Source organism: Pongo pygmaeus, chromosome 2, assembly GCF_028885625.2.
Source record: "Pongo pygmaeus isolate AG05252 chromosome 2, NHGRI_mPonPyg2-v2.0_pri, whole genome shotgun sequence".
In the NCBI taxonomy this organism is placed as follows: Eukaryota; Metazoa; Chordata; class Mammalia; order Primates; family Hominidae; genus Pongo; species Pongo pygmaeus.
The window spans coordinates 75,955,001-75,977,772 of record NC_085930.1 but is presented as its reverse complement, the minus strand read 5'-3'; the positions used below and the strand labels follow the sequence as shown (position 1 = coordinate 75,977,772).

The following is a 22,772-nucleotide window of genomic DNA, read 5'->3' as shown; positions in this document are numbered from 1 at the left end:
TGCATTTTTTTAACAACACTTTTCAGTTTCTTTGAGTTGTAAAACTTTTCAAGTCAATTGGGAGTCAATTCAGTACCTTTTTCCACAGTCATTTCATATTGGCAGGTAATTAAGAGTGATTAGAGAACAAACCTTTCAAATGATGTTGGATTTTTTTATCATTCACTTATTTTACCTACTTCTCTCTCCTTTTTGTTCAAAAGTAGGTCTTCTGATTTCTTTTCCGCTCTAAGCACTAAATCTTTTGTCTGCAATTTTTCTTCTGAAATGTATACAGGACATCCGTTCCTTCAATTTAGGTCTTAAAAAAAAAGCTTCTCAGCAGAAAATTCCCATGCCTGGTATTGACTTTTCTACAAGTTTGTCTGATTATGATTTTAACTTGTTTTTTCTTCTTTGTTATATTTGAAGACAGACATAATATGTATTGGCTTCAATCTCTCTTATCTTAAAAAATTAATATTTTGTAAAACCTTGCTTTTATATTATTTTAGTTGAATGAATCTATTTCATATGATAGGCACGGGGATTTCTCTACACACTGATTTTTTTTTGTTCCTTTTTGTTCATTTTTCCCTGTAATGCTATGTTTTAAGCCTAGTGAAGGAGGCAAGGAGGCAGGATTTACGGCCTAGATTTATTGATCTTCACATTTATTATTATTTACTATCAGAAGAAATCTGACAACATATCAATAAAATTTACGTATAAACTGAAGGCATGCTGTTATACGATACACTACTTATATGCAGAAAAAGAAACAAAAAAAGATGAATAAAGCAAAAATTATGAAATAGAAGTTCTCATGTTGTTGTTATGTATCCCAGTGGATCGTTTTGCACAGCCCCTGGGGTGTGTACCACACTTTAAAGATCACTGCTGGTTTGATATTTTTAAAATCTTTCTCTCCTTATCTCTGCTCTGCCGTTCGTTATCTCTGATACTCGAGCCAGTTATAAAACTGCTACACTTCTATATCTTCTGTAACAAACAGATTAAGCACACTTGTTTTCCTGTCATGGACTCATATGTGGATAGAATGAGGTATGAGGGATGAATGTGTTTTGGAGATGTCATCTTAGATCTCCCAAAGTAGATATACAGGTGAATTTTAAAAAAGAGAGTTTTAGTTTAAAGACTAAGTACCAATGGTCAGGAAGTGAAGAATCCAAGGAGTAAATGAGGGAGGATCGGAAGGACACTTTCCACATTGCAATGTTGTGTGGAGGCTGGAAAGTTCATAAACCTTGAAGCAGATTAACCCGAATCTAAGTCTGGCTCTATCATTTATTACATTTACATACTGGGCAATGTGGTTCCTTAACTTCTGTGAACCTTAGTTTCTTTAGCTATAAAATTGGGATAACATCTATTTCAAGACATCATGATAGGGATTAAACATGAGAGTATGAGTCAACATGGGTCAAGAGCTTGGCTCTATTAGATTGGCTCTTTAAAAGATATAACAGATCCAAAAGGGATACTGCCTCAGATGTGAAATATATTTATTTCTTGGTTGTGTGAAATCCCAGAATGGGTGATCATGGCAGTACTCCTTCAAAGTGTGATTCAGAGACCCAGCCTTCATCTGTTCTGTGCCCTTGCCAGCTTCAGCAGGGTCACCGTGCTTACTTGCATCAAGCTATTGGAAAGAGGAAGACTTGGGAGGATGTTAATTGCCCAGAACTGGAATGAGTGCATATTACTTTTCCTTGCATTGCGCTGGCCAGAACCCAGTTCTTCGTGGATGTATGTTGCTATTAAGGAGGCTGGGAAATATAGTCTAGAAATGTTATCCAGGAAGGAGAAGAAATTGTTGGGGGAACAACTAGCATTCTCTAACGTTTTATTACTATATGTGATATTTCTTTCTTGTTCAATAACTGTTATTTCCTTTTCTTCTCCTAACCCTTGTTTTTGTTTTTTTGTTCTGGTAGAAAAACTGGAATGGATACAATAAATAATAATAGAAGCAGTTAATACATACATAGTGCTTACTATTATTGAGATACTTTTTAAAGCACATTGCCCTACTTTGCCCTTCTATTATTATCTCTATTGTACAGATGAGGAAAACTAAGCATAGAGAAATTAAGTTATTTGTTCATCATAGCTGGTAAGTAGCAGAGCTGGGATCTAAACCAGGTTCTCTTGCTCCAGAATTGATTTTTTAACAGCTTTTTTTTTGCTTTTGCCTCAATACTTTTCTTATTTAAGCCACTGGACTGCTTTTTACTTTTGCCTATATATAAAAAAGTTGCCAGGAGAATTTTCTAAAATACTAAAGTAAAAAAAAAGATATAATCCAAAACGTACTGGAATGGAATTAGATATGATACAGCTTTATCTTGAATACCTACCAGGATCAGGAGCAGATGTTTAAAGTAACTCCCCCCACTTACACACCCTTCACCACTACAACTGCTCTTTCATTTCTGATAAACACATTGTCAGGGTCTGTGCCTTGCATTATAGCCTTCCTCTCAAGATTTTATTGTGGGAGTCCTGCGCTACCACTTTCATGCCACTTTCATGCTTCAATATGTGAGGATAAATTCCTCTTCACTTCTCAGCAGAAACAAATATCTTCCCTGGCAGGTTTTTCAGCTAAAATAGCCTCTCCTAACTTTTGATCAAAGGTATTGCTCTTTATCAATATCCCCAACCTCCAAGAAAGGAAACCCTCTTCTTTTCCTATGAGCTTTGCAAAATTATTTTTTATTTATCTATTTATTTATCTTTATTTTCCGTATGACTAACAGAACTGTATATATATCCCAGGTACCCTCTAAAAGAAAATGGTCCCTCTTGCTCTCATCTTGTTGTCTCATTTCCATTAGAGAATCTGCCTCATCTTATGTTTCCTATGTATTTGTCTTTCATAAAAATGCCTGTTACAGTTTTGGTTCCCAATGGCTCAGTGGAAATGTGTAGTGGTCAATAGTAAGAGTATACTTTTTGCTAAGATGGTTATTGTTCCAACATTAAAGAGTCAGTTTTTTCCTCTTGTTCAGTATGTATTTGTTGCACCTTCACAATTAGTTAATGATATGTATCTTCTTACCATGTAGGTAGGCATAAATACTGTATACCTACCAGTCACTTCTTTCCCAGAAGCCCCTGTTCATTTCCTCTTTACTTTCCCTGAGCCTCCCATGTCCTGAAAAATTTGCTTTTTTTTCTGAACTCCTCTTTCTTCCAATTTTTCCCACTTCTGTGCCATTTATATGTATGTGTGTGTGTGTGTGTGTGTTTCAAGTCCCTTCTTATGATTTAATGGGTTTGGAGGGCTGGAGAGGTTTTCGCATGCTTACTGTCATGTTTTCTGCCAAATTCCACAGGGCCTTGTAACAGGCTAACATGAGCTGCTATAATAGATAAGGTCTTAATTTTCAGTGACTTATTTTAACTTTTTACTTCTTGCTCATGTGTGGTAGTTCAGTACTCATAGAATAGATCCTGACTGAGTGGCTGGCTGTGGGGTCATTCAGGGAATCAGGTTTCTTAGAGTTTTATGGCTTTGTTCATCTTTAAGTACCTAGAGTCCTCATCATTCAGTCAAGATACAGGTTGTGAGGAGATAAATAATCCAGAGAAGTCTCATTGGAGGTTGTTGTAAGCACAGCCTGGAAGTGGTTATCATGACTTCTGCCCACATTCCTCTGGGGTGGACCTCAGTCACTTCGACATCCTTTGCTGCAAGGGAAGCTGAGAAGTGGCGTCTCCTGAGTGCCTGGGGGAGAAGGGTGAAAGGAAAACAGGTTTGGTAAATAACTAGCCAGTCTTTGTCACAGGTTTCCAATGAAAGCATGTGAGAATATCAGCTAATTCTCTAGGTATGGGGAAAAGAGAGCATGGATTTTGGTTATTTGCCTAATAAATGCCCATTCCCTTGCTTCCTTTTAATTTTGACCTCTATTACTATCCTATTCTTAGTGCGTATGGTCTGGGTGGGATTCCGTTTCCCGTTTAAGGATTGGAGCATGGGAACCAGGTCTTGTGGGGAAGAGCATTGACTTTTCCTGTCCACAGTAATTGCTTCTAGAACAGAACAGGCATGGACCCAGTGAGAACCACTGCAGTGAGATGCTTTGCTTTTTCTCAGTGGCTCTAGTTGGGCTCCATGTATGCCCTTGAACTAATTCCTATAGATAGGGAGATTAGAACCAGGGAGCATGTGGGCCTGCCACTGCTGCAGCTGTCTTAACACCAAAAAGAGAACGTAGACCTGCTGGGGTCACCACATTTTACTTGAGAACGAAGCCAACCGAACAGTAGCAAGGGGCATGATGGAGCAAAACCAGCTCCTCTTGCATCATGTGAGCCCATTAATCTGGCTATGCCTAAAGTGAGTTAACCTGGTATGTTAGTCTGTTCTCACACTGCTGTAAAGAACTGCCTGAGACTGGGTAATTGATAAAGGAAAGAGGTTCAATTCACTCAGTTCCACCTGGCCTCAGGAAATTTACAACCATGGCAGAAGGCACAAGAGAAGCAAAGTCATGTCTTACATGGCGGCAGGCAAGAGACAGCAAAGGTGGAAGAGCCCCTTATAAAACCATCAGATCTCATGAGAACTCACAATCATGAGAACAGCATGGGGGAAACTGCTTCCACAATACAATCACCTCCTACCAGGTCCCACCTGCTTGACACATGCAGATTATGGGGATTATGTTTCAATAGATGAGATTTGCATGGAGACACAGAGCCAAACCATATCATTCTGCCCCTGGCTCCTCCCAAATATCATGTCTTTTCACATTTCAACATGCCTTCCCAACAGTCCCCCAGAATCTTAACCCATTTTGGCATTAGCTCAAAAGTCCACAGTCCAAAGTCTCATCTGAGACAAGGCAAGTCCCTTCTACCTATGAGCCTGTAAAATAAAAAGCAAGTTAGTTACTTCCAAGATGCAGTGGGATTACAGGCACTGGGTCAATGTTCCTGTTCCAAATGGGAGAAATTGGCCAAAACAAAGGGGCTACAGGCCCCATGCCAGTCTGAAACCAGGCAGGGCAGTTATTAAATCTTAAAGCTCTGAAATCATCTTCTTTAACTCCATGTCTCAAGTTCAGGTCATGCTGATGCAGGAGGTGGGCTCCCACTGTCTGGGGAAGTTCTGCCCCTGTGGCTTTGCAGGCTACAGCCCCCCTCCCAGCTGCTTTCATGGCTGGAGTTGAGTGTCTGCTTTCATGGCACACAGTGCAAGCTGTCAGTGGATCTACCATTCTGAAGTCTAGAGGACCATAGCCCTCTTCTCACAGCTCCACTAGGCAGTGTCCCAGTAGTGACTCTGTGTTGGGGGCTCCAACCCCCATTTCCCTTCTGCATTGCCCTAACAGAGGTTCTTCATGAGGGCTCTGCCCCTGCATCACACCTCTTGCCTGGACATCCAGGCATTTCCATACATCTACTGAAATCTAGGCAGAGGTTCCCAAACCTTAATTTTTGTCTTCTGCACACCCACAGGACCAACACCATGTGGAAGCTGCCAAGGCTTGGGGCTTACACCTTCCGAAGCAACAGCTTGAGCTATACCTTTGCCCCTTTTAGCTACAGCTGGAGTGGCTGGGACGCAGGGCCCCAAGTCCCTAGGCTGTACACAGCAGGGAGCCCAGTGCCTTGCCCAAGAAACCATTTTTCCCTCCTAGACCTCTGGGCCTGTGATGGGAGGGGCTGCTGCCAAGATCTCTGTCATGCCCTGAAGACATTTTCCCCGTTGTCCTGGCTCCTTCTTACTTCTGCAAATTTCTGCAGCTGGCTTGAATTTCTCCCCAGAAAATGGGTTTTTCTTTTCTACGGCATCATCAGGCTGCAAATTTTTCAAACCTTTATGCTCTGCTTCTCTTTTAAACATAATTTCCAATTTCAGATCATCACACTCAAGTTTAAAGTTCCACAGATCTCTAGGGCAGGGACAAAATTCTGCTAGTCTCTTTGCTAAGGCATAGCAAGAGTGACCTTTGCTTCAGTTCTCGATAAGTTCCTCATCTCCATCTGACCTGGACTTCATTGTCCAAATCATTATTAGCATTTTGGCCAAAACCATTCAACAAGTCTCTAGGAAGTTCCAGAGTTTCCCACATCTTTCTTCTGAGTCCTCCAAGTCTCTAGTAAGTGCCAAACTTTCTGACATCTTCCTGTTCTCTTCTGAGCCCTCCAAACTGTTCCAGCTCTATCTGTTACCCAATTACAAAGTTGCTTCCACATTTTTGGGTATCTTTATAGCAGTACCCCACTCTCTGCAGTACCAATTTACTGCATTAGTCCGTTCTCACATTGTTATAAAGAACTACCCAAGACTGGGTGGTTTATAAAGGAGAGAGGTTTAATGGACTCACAGTTCTGTATGGCTTGGGAGGCCTCAGGAAACTTAAAATCATGGTGGAAGGGGAGAGAGAAGTAAAGGTATATCTTACATGGCAGCAAGCAAGAGAGAGTGAATGAGCAAAGGAGGAAAATCTCCTTATAAAACCATCAGATCTCGTGAGACTCATTCACTATCACGAAAACAGCATGAGGGAACTGCTCCCATGATCCAATCGCCTCCCAATCACCACCCTTAACACTTGGGGATTATGGGGATTACAATTTGAGATAAGATTTGGGTGGGGACACAGAACCAAACCATATCACCTGGTGATTTTGCAGCTCTTCAGATTCATAAATTACCCTTTGACGTAAGCTGATTTAGGTTGGATTTGTATCACTTAAAGTGAATACTGATTTATTAGACCAAGCAAAATAGAGGAAAGAATACTGGATAAGGAAGGGAGTGGGGGTTTTATTTGTTTGTTTGTTTTCCTGAGCTCATCTTATGTCACTTTGATTGTGTGCCTAACAGTTCCACTCCCTTGTAATACATCAGACTTCCAGTCAAGAACCATTTGGCGTACCCCTACCCAGGCACATAGAGCTCTCACTAAATTATAAACCCAAAGCTGTTAATTCTTCTCAAAGCTTACCTTTCCTTACAGAGTTATGGAAGGGAAATTGAGGTGAAATCACATCCTCAGGCTTAATTCCCTCTTTCAAGATTGCCTGTGGTCCCTCCTGGATGATGCTTTCTTTTCCAGCATCACTTCCCTGTTCCTATCCTCCCCCAGGCTTGCAGACCAACTGTAATCTAATCACCCATCCTGGAACTTTTCATGTGACTTTTTCTTTTTTTTCATGACTGTTTACATTGCCTCTCTCTTTGGCCTCCTCTTACTGTCCTTTTCTACTGTGTTTATTACAGCTTGCACAATGCTCAACTCAAGTGTCACTAAGTTAAGCCTCTTTCAATACTATTGAGGCATAAAGAATGGCTCCGTCCCCTGTACATACTCTCATTGTACTTGTTTCCATGCCACTGATATAATATCTGTCATGAGAATGACCATCTCTCTTGCTTTTCCCAGGACAGGGGGGTTCCCAGGATGCTGGACATTCATTTTTAAAATGAGGAAAGTCCTGATCAAGCCAGGAGAAATTTGTTGCCTTGCCTTCTACATTGTAATAGCTCTCATTTAACATGCCACTCGGTACAATGGAATTTCCTTGAGACAGTGGATAACAGCTTGAAATTTGGAGGCAAAATTCTTACCAATCCTAGATCCATTTTGTACTAGTTGTGTGATTGTGAGCAAGTGACCTAACTTTTCTAGGTTACAGTTTCATCATCTGTGTAGTGGAATAATATGTGTTTTGTAGGGTTGTTAGATAATTAAAAGACATCATAAATTAAATCACTTAGTTTAGTGATGGGCACATCTATAACATTGTCTAAAGCACACGAGTTTTGTGAAGATTATTTAGAGTACTACATGCAAAGTACAAGTAGGACAGTGCCCAAATCCTAGTAAGCATCCAGTGCACAGTTTTTGTTATGGATTGTTGTTATTCACCTTTAAGTATCTCTTGCCTAAAACATAGTAGATGCCAAAAATACAATTACATTCAGAGAATACATGTTCATGGAACATAAACGATGTTACTCAGAGTTTGTGATAAGTGGGGCAAGGAAGTCAGTGAGAGTGATTAGGAAATATTTTTGATAATTACTTGGTCTTTGAAACTTGAAAAAGCTGGAATTGACTGCAGGATTAGTTCCTTTTTAGAAACAGTTTGTTTTCTTGCATATTTAAGCCAGACTTAACAAATTTTCATAGTTTGGAAAGAGAAAATATTTTCCATGTTTGGGCAGGGTCAGTATCACTGCATAACCCCTAAGTACATATTTTCATTATTTTTATTAATTAAATAAAAGTGGCGCATTTGGGGGACCAAAATGCAAATATTTTGTCTTTCTTTTGGTTCATAAGAAAATGAAGGTTAGGGCAGTAGAATCACTACTCCATTATTAGTCATTATTCCATAATGATCTTGAGTTAAAAAAATCATATGAATTTTTTTGTTGTTGTTCTTAACCACAGTGACATATCCTCTCTACCTTTGGGCTGAACTTTTGTATATAAAAATACTTTGTACCTTGCACATTTGTATTAATATAAATCTTGAGTATCCATGTTGCCTATGCCTTTCAGGTTTGTCATGGAAATTTCTGGTGAGGACAGGTGTTGCATGTGTGCTTATGCTGAGATGGGTCCAGTCTGGACAAGGAGACAATCAAATAAAACAATGATATGACTCAAATCACCAAGTATGTTTTGTAAGACTTGATTCTAGGCACATTGCCATCATTTTGAGTTGTGCAAATTTGTATTGTTATCTATATTATGGTGGGTCTTCAACTATTAATTATAAATATGAATTTTTCTGTCTTTGGTCACTCATTTGATTAGCTATTAGCTAGATATTGATTCTAGACTCCTTACAGATTAGTGAATTAATTGGGAGTCCAAGCATTATTTTTAGTGTATTTAATTGGGTGAATGACAGCTTTATAGAGAAAGTGATTACTTAAGTCGCACATCTAATTCTTAGTAAAAAATTATAGTACAAACAAGGTCATCTAGAATTCTTGGATCTAAGTAATGGTAAATTAAGGTTTGTTTTTAATATAATAGTATCTTTTAAAAATGGATATCCCTGTAAAATGTATTCATTTTCTGCTTAAGCAGGTGACTAAATATAATTTACTTCTTGATGACACAGGATCACCATGATAAACATAGTTTGGTGGTTTAGAATAGAGTATGGGCCTTGGAATCAGACAGACCTGGTTTGAATCCTTGTTTTGTCTCCTACTAGCTGTGTGATCTCAAACACATTCTGACTTTTTCCAAGGCAGTTTTTAAAATCTGTAAAGTGAAGTTGATCCTGCCTATCTTACAGACAGGCTGTGAATGCATTTAAGACTTTAGGACAGTGTGCACGGCACATTGTAAGCATTAGGTAAATGAACCCTATACTACAATCTTTACAACTTATACAGAACGTAGTATACTTAAATGTTTTATGTATTTGTTGTTCATTGTTTCAACATTCTTTGCAACATTCCTGTGACACTGGGGGATGCAACAGGATCCCATCCAGTGCAGCTGAAATGTTGAGACCGACACTGGTGACCTCCATCTGCTTTCTGCTACCTTTCAGATTGTCATATTATAATTTTTCGCTTTGGTGAACTAGCCTTTTCTACTTGCTGTTTTCCACCATTTGTGAACTGGAAAAATAAAATACACAAGCTGTTCAAACATTCTTAGTAAGAGTAAACAGGTTCGGAGTGAGACTGTGAAGGGGCCTGTTTCTCCCCTCCCCACATTTTTTTTTTTGTTTTGTTTTGTTTTGTGAGAGAATAATGGTATGGATGTTTCACATCCATTTTCACTGTTCTCAGCTTTACCTCCCTACTTCCTGGCTGAGGTACTGAGAGTAAGATGTCACTATACCATAGTGGAAATAGAAAATAACCTGCTTTGATAATATTGTGACATGTATTTGTGATATGCTTTGCAGCAGCATCACGTTCGTGAAAATTCCTGTGTTACAGTGTGGAATGTTGGCTATCTTACCTGCAGTACAATAAACTTCATTCAAAATCCTGTGCTTAGAATACAGCATGATCTATACGGTATAAAGAGGTTTTCTTTTCTATTTTTTTCAGCACATTTCAAGGTCTTACCAGTTACTAGAATCTAACTTAAAAGCCTTAGTATTTACCCTTCATTTTCTTTTTTAAACCCAGTGGTCAGAATTCCTGATACCAAAACAATTATGGATACTATTAAGGTGGCCGTAATGTGTATATACGCACTGTGAGGTCATTGAGAATTCATAGTTCTGTTAATTCTACTCAATTCTTGTAATAATTGAAATTCACCAGTATATTGTTGTTTATAGTATGTGGTGTAAGTGAAATTAATACTTTTCTTTTAAACATTACTATTTTTAGAGAAGAGCCTTTTCCTGTTCTTCTGAATTAATGAATTGTTACAAATTTTTGTAGGTTTCTTATAATGTAGCTACTTAAATCAACATATTAAGGTAAACTCTTAAGAAAAGAAACATAATATAATGTACTCCCCAAAATAATGAATCCCGTGTTTTAGGTTGGTATTTAGTCTCCACAGCTGGAAAACACTATTTTATGTGATGTATAGGAAGGCTGGAGGCAGACTTGGTGATTTAGAATGACTCAGTGATTCATATACTGTCTCTACTACTTATGTATTTAGTATATATACAAATATATGTTACAGTTAGCATGTAACATTAGACCAAGTTATTTAACCTTTTTTAGCTTCATTTTTCTCTTGTATATAATGGAGGAATTCCTGTAGGGTTGTGAAGACTAAAGTTACTTAATTGTATATACACATAGCCTTGTGCCAGGAATATAATTAGACCATCCTTAAAAATGCTGTTTATCATTAAGATTTTACCCTTTCAATGCATTTATTCAATATGATGCTTGTGTTGTAGATGAAATATGTGGATGTTATGATTTACAAACTTGAAATTTCATTATTTTAAAATACTCTATAAAGTGATTTATGTTTGCTCATATGCTTTTATCTACAGGATAGACAATGCAATCCTCTCTGTGTGGAGACAGAGGAAGGCAACATTTCCATAGTGCGTTGTTTTATGGTTGACTATTACTGCGAGCCACTGTATCAGAACTGAGATGAGATTAGCACTATTTGAGATTTCATTTTGGAGAAATGGTTTTGGCTATGGTCAAGAATCTTATTTATTAGAAAGAATGAATTACTGAATAGGTTCTCATCTGTATTCTTTCTACTTCAACTATAGCCCATCTTGCCATCCTGTAAAAGAAATGCTGACAGTGACAGAGGAGAAATATAAAAATGTTTCCAGTTGCTTTCAGTCAAATGTGATTGAAATTTTATAAAAGATTTACACACTTTTTATTTGTAATACTGACAGTGCTGGGAAATGAATTTCTGTTTACTCCAGAGAATAGCAGTCACTTTATAGGTGCTTTGAATTTTAAAACTTAGCAAGCATAACAATAATGACTGGTGTATTATTAACATGCATGTAAAAGGAGTTTAACATATTTGAAGAGAAACTAGTTAATGTTATTTTACTTCCTATGTGTTTTTACAGCCTTTCAAGAATGAAACATTGGTAGTAAGTTTGTTTTGAATGTTTCTCTATTTCATCTTTGTATGTAGGTTTACTACCTATTTTATGGGATTCAAAGAATGTTTATATCAAAAACTGTTTTGTTTAGAGCTTATCATTAAACCTCATTACTTAGATGTTTTAATTACTTTTGTATGTTTCTTTCTGTATTTCTAACACATACAATGAGAATTTACTGTTTTCCATTGTGTTTTACATTTTTTTCTTCTGGTAAGTTACTAAACTAGCTCACATCAGTATCTTAATTCCTGGAGAGAGACCCCCATCCATTTATGTATATCCTATAGATCTGATTATGGCCTTGTTATGGAAATTGGCCTGACTACAGGCTTCTAGTCATTCATGCCCTAGTATTCTCTCCTGTTAGATAATTTCCAAGATGCACCCTCTACTATAGTTTCTAAGTAATTCTTCTGAGCACCAGACCAAGTATTCATGAAAGGCCTAAAATATATACTTTCAATGGAAAGGATGGTAGAAATTCAGCCAATTCTGCTTTCTTGGGCTTTTAGATATTAAAAAGAGCTGTAGAAATATAATTACACTGATGGATTTCACTGCTCTCAATTGCCTGAATTACCAGGGTTGAGCAACTGAAGCAGGTGGAAGGGCTGTTTCCCTTATATCTGAATATAACGTAATAAATTGTCCATCAATAGGGACTATTTGAGTTTGATGTTGATATTTGATGTTATGTATGCTGCATTTCATTGATTAAAAGCATGCATTCTAGTTGGGTCTAGATATACAGTCTAAGTGCATGATCTATAGTTCAGAATAGAGTATCATTTATATAGAAATTTGCCCATAGCCGTGTTGTAGTTGTAGCCCATTGACCGGCATCTCCAAGGAGCTTGTGAGACATGCAGAACTTTTTTCCTCACCCAGATGCACTGTATCAGAATTTTCATTTTATCAGTTGATTTTTATTAAAGATTGATAGACATTTATTTGCATTGTATTCTTAACTAACTGAAACAACTGGTTCCCTGCTACAAGACCTAAATGTCAAGCATATACACAACCTGCTTAATTGTATAGTAAGGACCCAATGCTATAGGATGAAGGATATGTACAGTTGAGCTTGGCCAAATGATGATCAGAGTCTATATAGTTGAAGGTGCAGATACACAAATTTTCAAAAATACAGGTAGAATATAGTCAATATGAATGGGATAGACAATGCTTTGAAAATCATTGGAGGGAGGCTTTATTGTTTGTGAAAACATGTTTTCATCACTTTTTGCTTTAAGCCCTTGGTGGTAAAATAACTCAAACCATTCTTCCTTTTGCTGAGGATCGAGAACCCCAAGTATCACATCTACCATCCCACTCATCAATGTGGTTGGTCAGCCTTTGTTGAGGTCCTACCTAGCCAGTTTTAAAGTTAGACTTCTTGCATATACATATGAAAGGGCATGTTACTTGTGCTGTCAAAGAGCTTTTTGCTTGTTGTAAAAAGAAAACTCAAATTACAGTGTGATGTGGAATATAATGGTGGTAGTTTCTTCGAGATGATGGGAAAGAATTGATAAGATAAAGTAGAAAGATGAGCAGAATTTTCAGATTGGGTTTGGAAAGAGCACTTAAGAAAGAGGGTGGCCAGGTGGTGGCTCACACCTGTAATCCCAGGACTTTGTGAGGCCGAGGTGGGCAGATCACTTGAGCTCAGGAGTTTGAGACCAGCCTGGTCAACATGGCAAAACCCCATCTCAAAAACAACAAAAAAATACAAAAACTAGCTGGCGTGTTGGTGCCCACCTGCAGTCCTAGCTACTCGAGAGGCTGAGTTGGTAGGATCACTTGAGCTAGGGAAGTTGAGGCTACAGTGTGCTGTGATCCTGCCACTGCACTCCAGTCTGGATGACAGAGCAAGACCTTGTCTCAAAAAATAAATAAATAAATAAAATTAAGAAAGAGGGTGTATCAGTTCTCTCATTTGTAAAATGAATAGTGTATAACACATAGTGTTCATTTTAAGACATAATAAGATAAAATTCTGAGCACAGACCTAAGATTGAAATAAAACCATAAAAGCAAAAGAGAAAAAAATAAAAAAGAAAAAAAAAAAAAGAAAGAGGATATAGTATGTACAATGACCATGGGCTTACGAGGAAAAATGGCAAGTTCGGAGAATGCCAAAGGTATGAGTGGATGCTAGGGGTATGGGAAGGTGGCAATAGGGCCTTCATTTACACAGTTTTATAGACTAGAATGTGAATATTATCCCCAGAGTTGGACCGCCAACAAGCAATGACTGTGATTGTTGCATCATGGCTTTGTGCGAAGTAGTATCTCTAGTGAATGGAACAAATTGGGGAATATGAGGAAATTGGGAGATATTCTTTATGTTGTAGAAAGCCATTGCAAGATTTTAAGGGGTTGGGGTGACATCAGATTGTTAACTTTGAAGGATCTGCCTGAATTCAATATAGAGAGCTGAATGATGGATTCAATATAGAAAGCTGGTCTGTGGAGTGACATCCATAACCTGTCTAAGCTTTGAGATGTATGCCTGGTCTGTGATTATTTTCTATTATGCCTCACGTTAATTGTGGAGGATAACAGTAAACTGGGTATGAAAGTGCATTTACATTTTATATATAAAATATTTATACTTGCTTAATGTATTTCATATTTAATTCTAATATGCAAAGGGATTAACAAGTAATTTGGAGCTTAAATTAGAGAACCAAGAAAATAAGCAAACAACAAAGGTTATTATGTACATAATGAAAAAAAATCTCACAATGTAATTAAGTGCTTTTATATTGTAATATGAGAAGACATCTCATGTAGGTTGTAGATTTCCAAATGGATAATTTCATTTGAGTACAAGGCACTCTTTTTTTCTCCATTTAAAAGCATTTGAATGTTTTATATGGCAGAGGTTTATATGACAAAGTATACAGTGCTGATCTGCTGACCAGTATATTTTCTGGCATCATTCCATGTTTCTCTCTTGTGACTGAGGTGCATTCCTTTGCTAATAACATTTGCTGTCCTCAGATATTATTAAAGGAAATTTAATGCTGTTTGACAACATTTCAAGTAATAGCCATTGATACTGTAGTGGACATTTATTTTTAATCACAGGAACAAGTTTCCTTTTCTAACAGCAAAATCTCTTCCACTGTTTGCAGTCTTGTTGGATGATGAAACCTCAGCCCACTCTCCTAATAGGCAGTGGACCATGAGGCCGCTCTGATGAGCCTTCAGCCAGGCTCTTCTCATTGCTCCAGTACATCATGCAGGCATGTGACCTAAGTTGCAATGATCAGACCCTGTCCTCATATGTAGAATCTTGGGCTTAGTAACATAAGGATGAAGAAATGGTTAGCAGATTTATGCTTTTTACTGTGTCAGTGTCCTGGCCCCATTGAACATGGTGTGTGGTCCAATGTTAATGGAAGCTCTACTGGGGGTTTTGGAGCTGCTTGGTCCTCTAGTTCTTCCTTCTATTCCATGCGCTCTCCATATCCTTTTGATAGTCTCCTTTTCCCAAAGTTGGTTATTCTTTCTTGGAACCAAGAAACTATAAAGAGAAACGGAGGTTCTTCCAGGTAGTCCTGTTTATCCTCTTAGCTTTCTGTCAGGAACATCCACAGCACAAGACACACAACTTACCTTTTCAGGGTGCCTTTTGAGGCCTGTCCAGGAATTTGGAAAATTCATCCTCTTAAACAGCCCATGGCATTTTCCACAGTTTATAGTAAATACTCTTATCTCAGTATTCTGGAGAATGCAGAAAGGTACCTTGTAAATTTGGTGTATAAATCTCTTTATTGGTTTTCAAGTTGTGGTGTATAGCTTTATTCAAAGGGAATTCTAATATTTCATACAACCACAGCTGCCATGTTGTTTCTTTTAAAAGCTTGTGCCTTCTCTGAATAATTCATATTGTCCAGTGCCTTCAGATTGTTTGATAAGATCAACACCTAAAAAGTCCTTTCTTGTTCTAGCTAATACTTAAAGATTCTTTTGCAAATGTGTTTCTAGAAATTGTTATCACAGTTAGGGTGGGCATTTAGCTTTTTGTGCCTAGCCTGTAAACTTGGTCTTATTAACTCTGGGAACCATGAGTCTTGGTATTTATGCAGTGAGACTTAAATCTTTCTCTAAGGTGCTTTATAGTAACCTGCATGTAAAGCCTCTAACTTGAGCCTGGCACTCATAATTGGGTTGGACCCCAATACTGATGATCTTCAAATCCTCTTTCATACGTAGCCATCACCACTAAACTCTTATTCAGCTAATATTAGAAACAAAGCATTGCAGGAGGCCTCATATCTAGTGTAAAGACCCATTCCTGTCCTCAGCTTGGAAGTGGAGGAGGAGAGACGTGTTTATGGGACTAAATATAAACTCTATGGGGTAATTGCTACAAAATGTGATCCTCAGAAACACCTGGGAGCTTTGGAAGAAAATAAAATTTCACAGCCCCACTCTAGATAATACCGAATCAGAGTCTCTGGGAATGAGTTTTAGGAAACTGTAGTTGAATAGGCTCCCCATGTGATTCTGATGTTCAGCCAGGTTTGAGCGCTAAAGCATGTTCTGTGGAACGCTAATTCTTCTAGGTAGATATAAATAGGATTCCCTTTAAAAGTGTTCTTAACAAAAATGAACTGAGGAAATTCAGGATTTTAAACAGGTTTTCTAACACGAGAATTTTTCAGAATCTTTATGTGCATTGTGAAATGCATGTTTCTAAAACTTATTTGACTATGGAACAATCTTCCTTCTCTATCCCCCCTGCCAACTCCCTACCCAACACAAAGACTCTTTACTAAACATCTAATGTTGTAGATTTCAGCCCTGGCTCCTCCTTAGAATAATCTGGTTAATCGATCTGGGGTTGGGGGTGGGTTCGGTGTGGGAGAAACAAACTCAAAGTGTGTTTTCTATTCTCTCACTCAAAAACAATCAACAGAGAAGATTTTTGTGACCAAATGTGTGGGGGAATCACCCACACATCAAGCAAGCAATCAGTTTTCCAGCAGACACTAACTCAGTGTCCTCTAATTCAGTTCAGTACTGACACTCTCTACTTACAGATAGTCTCAGATCACAGAGGTTGAGGGCTCAGTCCCACAAGACTGTCCCCTACTCCCAATGCCATAGGCAAGCCTCTGGTTGCCTGTTTTACTGGCATTTCTAAAACAGACCAGCTATAAATTGGTGTTCCTGCAACCTCCTCCTTGGGTTCAGTTAATTTGCTAGAGCTTCTCACAGAGCTCAGGGAAACACGTTTACTAGTTTATTATAAAGGATGTTACAAAGGATACAGATGAAGAGATTCAGAGGGTGAGGTATTGGGGAAAGGCCCCACTCTGGGCCTTTCATGCCCTTTCTGTGCACACTACCCTCCAGGAACCTTTTGTGTTAAGCTGTCTGAAAGTGCATCTGAATGCTGTCCTTCTGCATTTTTCTGGGAGCTTCATTAGGTAGGCATGATTGATCAAAGTATTGGCCATTGGTGATCAACTTCACCCTCAGTCCCTCTTTCCTTCCAGGAGGTTGGGGGAGGGGGCTGGAAGTCCCAACCCTCTAATTATATCTTGGTCTTTATGGTGACCAGCCCCCATCCTGAAGCTACCCAGTAGCTGCCAGCCATTCATCTGCTAATTAGCATACAAAAGATTTTCCTTTGGAGATTCCAAGGATTTTAGGAGTTTTATGTCAGGAAATGGGGTGTAGAACAAATACATATATTTTACCACTTCATAGGCTACTGGAATATTTTAAAATTTCCCAGGTGATTTTATTAGACACACAGGGTTTAGGACCATAGATACAATGTAATATTCTTTGGAATACATTTTGGATAATTTATTTATTTAACAATGTGTTCCACATCACCCAGATTTTTTAGTTTCACATCTGTCAGGTGGTTTTACTCAACTTACATATGTATCATCATATTTTTACAGTTTGTTTTTAAATATCTTTTTTTCTGATTATAATAAAAACTTTTTCTTAGAAAAAATACCCCAGTTATTACAGACACTCTTAGATAAAAATGCATTGGTTGTCTAAGTGAATTTTAATCATAATGAGTAATATTAATTGAACATTTACAGTGTACCAAGGAAGTCACTAAATGTTTTTATTATGTTATCTCATTTAAACCTGTAATAATCCTATGAGCTAGATGCTGTGATGACCCCTGCGTCCTAAATGAGAAAAGTGAGAATCAGAAAGAGTAAGTAGTTTGTCTCAGGTCGTGCAGCTAATAAATGGCAATACTGATATCATATCAGATACCAGGTATACCTGATTGTGAGCTAAAGCTCTTAACCAATTTGGAATCCTGGTTAAGACAGGGGCTTTTATGTTTAGTGATCAGTGTATGCTTAAAACCCCTTAGTATGTACACGTTACTTTCTGAAGCACATTTTATTGCAAGGAAGGTGAATCTTCATAAATGATAGGGGTTTAGGAAAGTATTCCAAATGTTAAGAACCATTTTAAAATGGGAAGATTTTCAACCAAACATTTGCATATGAATGTAAACAGAATTTTTATAGTTATAGTAGATTGGTAATTTGTGCATGTAAATTATATATTATTCATTAATCTGAATGTATTTGAATATTCCAAATTCACTGTTTACATATATTTTTTCCTACAGATAGGCTTCCAAATTTGCTAAGCTTCCAGAAAATATTGAGTTTGATAGATTTTTTTGGTTCCTCTGGCCAGAAATTTAAACAAAAAGAAAAGAATGATTTTGACTACTGGCAATAAAACTCAGTGAAGGGGATTTATGTATGGGTCCAAATGCATGCTTATTAGTCACTCAGAACATGATGTTTCATTTTAAAAGTACATGCCTTTGCATCTTGTTATGACATTTAGAAAAAGTTTTCAGATGCGTGTCTTTCATTTTGCCAGAGAAGATAAATTGACTAATATGTAAATGACATTACAGGGTCCAAGTGTGATGGTTAATTTTATATGTCAACCAGGCTAGGTCTGGATATTTGGTCAAACATGTCTGGATCATGCTGTGAAGATATTTTAAAGATGAGATTAACATTTAAATCAGTGGACTTTGAATAAAGCAGATCCATAATGTGGGTGGGCCACATTCAGTCAGCAGAGGGCCTTCAGAAAAAAACTGATCTCCCAAGGGAAAGAATTCTGCTAGCAGATAGCTTTTGGTCTCTGGCTGTGACATTAACTCTTCATTGCTTGTCCAGTCTGTTAACCTACCCTGCAGATTTTGCGCTTGCCAACCTCCATAATCACATAAGCCATTCCTTGACGTGTCTCTTTCTTTCTGTCTCTCTCTCCATGTATACATCTAGTCCATCCTATTGGTTTTGTTTCTGTGGAGAACCCTGACTACTACACCAATATTCCTTATTCTTCTTGTATGAGAAAGTTTCTCTAGCTGTTTTTAGAATAATTTTATTTGGATGACCTTATCCACAAAATCAACTGTTAGACTTTTGCAGAATGATGAGTGATGGATCATACCAAATACTGCCATCTCCAACACTACTGATGTTTCCCCAGGCATTGGGCAATTTCATAGATGCCATATAGAGTAAATGGGAACACAGAAAGTTCAAAGATGGAATTTGCTACTCCCTGGAAATTTGTAGTGGTATAGGTTTCCAGGTGTGGCTTTTGTCTTCCAGTCCAAGTAGGATAATTTAGAGAAATGGGAAAATAATCTCTTTCTAGAATCCACTTCATTTTTCCATTTAACATACAGATATCAAGTGCTACTAAGCCGTAGGACCAAGCTAGGTCCTATGGGTAGAAAAGAAAAAAAGTCGGATATGGAACTTGCCATCATAGAGCTTAGGGTTTGGTAGCAGTTACCCAAAAAGAGTTAAACAGTTAATACTTTAAAAAATTATAAACTGTATAGGGGCTCTGAAGGAGAAAAGGAAAGTGCTGAGATGGTGTGTAATGTGGGCAGGATCTAGTGTAGGTGGCAGAGTCAAGAAAGGCTTCTTGGTAAATGTGAATTTTGAGAGCCCCAAACTTGAGATGGAGCTAGCCATGCAATAACCAGGGAAGAAAGTTCCAGGCAAAGAAGACAGCATGTAAGGGGCAGTAGGCAAGTAAGAGCTTGACTCATAACCTGATTTAAGTTTTAATGTACAAACAATCAAGTTTTCATGGGTCAAGAAAGCCTTAGACTAAGCTGAGTGAAGGGGGCTCTAAATAGAATCATATAGGAGAAATAACACTGGGAAATTAGGATAGTTTAGCTGGATTCTACTTTGAGAGTATGTTAAAGGAGAAACATTAGTTTCACACTTTACTAGTTTTTAAATATGTTTAACTTTCATATTATTTAAACTATAACATGAGGCATTTAGGTTATATATATATATATATATTTTTTTTTTTTTTTTGAGACAAAGTCTAACTCTGTCGCTGAGGCTAGAGTGCAGTGGCATGATCTCCGCTGACTGCAAGCTCACTTCCTGGGATCAAGCAATTCTCCTGTCTCACCCTCCTGAGTAGTTGGGATTACAGGCGCACGCCACTATGCCCAGCTAATTTTTGTGTTTTTAGTAGAGAGGAGGGTTCTCCATGTTGACCAGGCTGGTCTTGAACTCCTGACCTTAGGTGATCTGCCTTTGTCGGCCTCCCAGAGTGCTGGGATTACAGGCATGAGCTACTGCGCCTGGCTGATAAATAATTTTTTAAGTATGCATGTGACTATCATGAGTGTGGACTGCTAGCTAAGGCTGGCTCATCAATATTTGTCTAGAGATCTTAAAACTGAGTGAAATACTGTCTAAGTGAATTTTAATCATAATGAGTAATATTAATTGAACATTTACAATGTACCAAGGAAGTCACTAAATGTTTGTATTATATTATCTCAATTAAACCTATAATAATCCTATGAACTAGATACTGTGATGACCCCTGGGTCCTAGATGAGAAAACTGAGAGAGAGAGTTAGTATGAGGCTCCTCATACTTTGGGAGGCTTTCTCTGCATCTGAAGCCACTTGAAAGTGTAGACTCCCTGACTTTGTGAATTTTAATGACTTCCTTCCTCCCTCCTTTCCTTCCTTCCCTCCCTTCTTCCTTCCTTCTCTCCCTCCTTCTCTTCTTTCCTTCTTTTTTCCCTTCCTTTCTTTCTTCCTTTCTCCCTCTTACCAAATTCTAGTACAACGCTGGATATGGTGAATATATCATTTCAAGCATAAGAAATTATATGCCCTGTAATCCCAGCACTCTGGGAGGCCAAGGCGGGCAGATCACGATGTCAGAAGTTCGAGACCAGCCTGACCAACATAGTGAAACCCTGTCTCTACTAAAAATAGAAAAATTAGCCTGATGTTTTGGCACTTGCCTGTAAACCCAGCTACTCAGGAGGCCGAGGCAGGAGAATCGCTTGAACCTGGTAGGTGGAGGTTGCAGTGAGCCGAGATCACACCACTGTACCCAGCCTGGGTGACAGAGTGAGACTCTGTCTCAAAAAAAAAATGAAAAATAGAAAAATAATAAAAAAAGAAGTTATGTGCACGAGGACCCATATCCTCCAGTCCTATAGAATTGTAGGTTGGTTACTATAGAACTTGTGCTGTATTTGGAACCTTTCACTGAAAAATATAAGCAAATGTCAAACCCGTAACTTGGCAGAGTTTCCATTTCACAGTCTGAAGAACTGAAGTGTACAACCTTCGTTCTGTATTGTTGAAATGAAGAGAAAGAGTTAAAGGTAATTATCCATATAATTTCAAAGAAAAAATATCTCCTGCTCAAGAAGTAGAGTCTGATACCTTGATTAATTTGTACTGGTTACTAATATTTAATTTCCCTGGATAGTGTCTGAACTTTCCATTTAAGTTTGCCTTTCTACCCCTTTGTATTTTAAAATTATTTTTCTTTAAAGGTTATTTGTCTATGATTGTGCATTTTAATAGTATGAAAGGGTACCTGGTCAAAACTGTTTGCCTTTTGTCACTTTCTGCTAACTCTTTTCCCTAGAGACAATGTTACTATTATTTGTTTATCATTTCAGAGATCTTTATTGTTATATGGGCACATATAACTGATTTTGTCAGTTAAAAAAATCTGAGTGCTTACTATAAAAAATGATGGCATGGAATATTTTTCTTCACTTAAAGATGAATCTTAGATGTCAGTCTACATTAATCTATACATAACTAACTCTTCCCTGCCAAGAGTATTTATTCCTTTGTACAAAGGCCATAATACTAGAACTTGCTCATAAGAATTTATGTTCTGTAGACTTTTGCTATGATAAACAATGTCTTTATAAACATGTGTGATTATATCTGTAGGATAAATTCCTGAAAGAAGAATTGGAATTTTTTTGGTCAAAAATACTGTATTGTACATTTAAAAACTTTTATAATTATTTCCAGATTGCCCTGCAAATAAATTATCATAATTTACATTCTCAAAACAAGGTTGTCATAACGTTTGAGTTGATGCAGTAGCTCCTTGGCAATTAATAGACTTTCATGTTACAATCTGTCAACATTTGCAACTTTCACGAAGCTTCACAAGTGATCATGTACCCAGGTAAAACAGCTTATGTTAGGCATTCTTGTGCAAGGTTTATGGTTGGCTGTTGTTCTTATCCTTTCCAGTTATAAGAGCTCATTGAATGTCTCAGTTCAAGGTTGCCATGTTATATTATGAGATATTGGGTACTGTTGGTGAGACTTGGCATGACTGGACAAGCCATTCTGATCTTTGAATTACACAGCAAGTAGAAGCCAGGACAGTATGTTCTTGACTTAAGGTATTCTCAGCAAAGTGATAACCTAGCTGATCTTCTGAGAACCCTCCAGGCACAGTGAAGTTTATAGTAAATTATAGCTCTTGTTGAGCATTGACTATTTGCCTGGCACCCTTGCATATTATTTCTAATCCTTACAACAACCCTCCAAAATGGGAATAACTATCCTCATTTTACAATTTTGGAAATTTAAGTTCAAAATGGCTGAGTGCATTTCTCAAGGTCACATAACTAATAATTGGCAGAGCTATCCCCTCTGCACCACAGAGTGACATAGCTCTGCCTGCTTCAAGAGGAGTTTTCCCTTTTATTGCATCATTGCAATTGACCATCAGAATCACTTGGCTTTACTAATTTTTTATGCATTAAACAGGTTTTTCTGGTCAGTATCCAGGCAAATTTAGGCAGTTCTTGTTTGGAAGGGTCCCTTTCTTTGGTTGGTCCAGCTTTTGCACCCC

At 37.8% G+C, this 22,772-nt stretch overlaps 1 protein-coding gene and 1 long non-coding RNA gene across 3 annotated transcripts in view; one reads left to right on the top strand and one right to left on the bottom strand.

The window, feature by feature from the left end:
* LOC129033762 (contactin-4) overlaps positions 1 to 22,772 on the top strand; it is a 988,873-nt gene that overhangs the window by 2,376 nt on the left and 963,725 nt on the right. The gene's annotated exons all lie outside the window — the stretch shown is intronic.
* Positions 9,390 to 22,772, bottom strand: part of LOC129033764 (uncharacterized) — a 34,056-nt gene continuing 20,673 nt past the window's right edge. Inside the window, exon 3 of the long non-coding RNA XR_008501665.1 lies at positions 9,390 to 9,613. This is a non-coding gene — a long non-coding RNA (uncharacterized LOC129033764). The remainder of the gene's footprint in view (positions 9,614 to 22,772) is intronic.